The following is a 691-nucleotide window of genomic DNA, read 5'->3' as shown; positions in this document are numbered from 1 at the left end:
GCCTCGTGCAGAGCCTCGTGCAGAGCCTCTAAGTAATAAGACTATATAAGATTGTATAAGATTATATTAGATAATATATAATAGTTAAATATATAGCATATAACTTTACCTTAATTGCATGTCAAGAAATATACAGTTACCTTTTAAAGTTGCTAAGTAGGTCAACTGCGTATTATTTAACTTTTAAATATGTCAAGTTAGTCAATTGCGTGTTAATTGCGTGTTAAGTTAGTTAAATTATGTGTCAAGTTGGTTAATTGCGTATTAAGTTGGTCAAATTGCGTGTCAAGTTGGTCAATTGCGTGTTAAGTTAGTTAAATTGCGTGTCAAGTTAGTCAAATGCGTGTTAAGTTGGTCAATTGCGTGTCGAGTTGGTCAAATTGCATGTCAATTACGCGAAAGTATGGTGGGCCATACGCACCAAACCGCCAACGTCAAAATTCGCCTCATCAAAATATCGCCCGATTTGAACCACGATTTGAACCACGATTTGAAGCTTTGATTTGAAGCCTTAATTTAGAGTTCCTCTTGATTTGATGCTTTGATTTNGGGCCTTTTNACTCTATACCTCCGTAGAGTTTCGTGCAGAGCTTTATACGGAGGCTCTATATACAAAGGCTCTGCGTATGGGTGCTCTACACGAGGCTCTGCGCGGGGCTCTGCATTAGGGACTTCACGTANNGAGGCTCTA

The sequence above is a fragment of the Cenococcum geophilum genome, assembly GCF_001692895.1.
Source record: "Cenococcum geophilum 1.58 unplaced genomic scaffold K441scaffold_5, whole genome shotgun sequence".
Classification (NCBI taxonomy): Eukaryota; Fungi; Ascomycota; class Dothideomycetes; order Gloniales; family Gloniaceae; genus Cenococcum; species Cenococcum geophilum.
Note: the sequence above shows the minus strand (reverse complement) of the source record.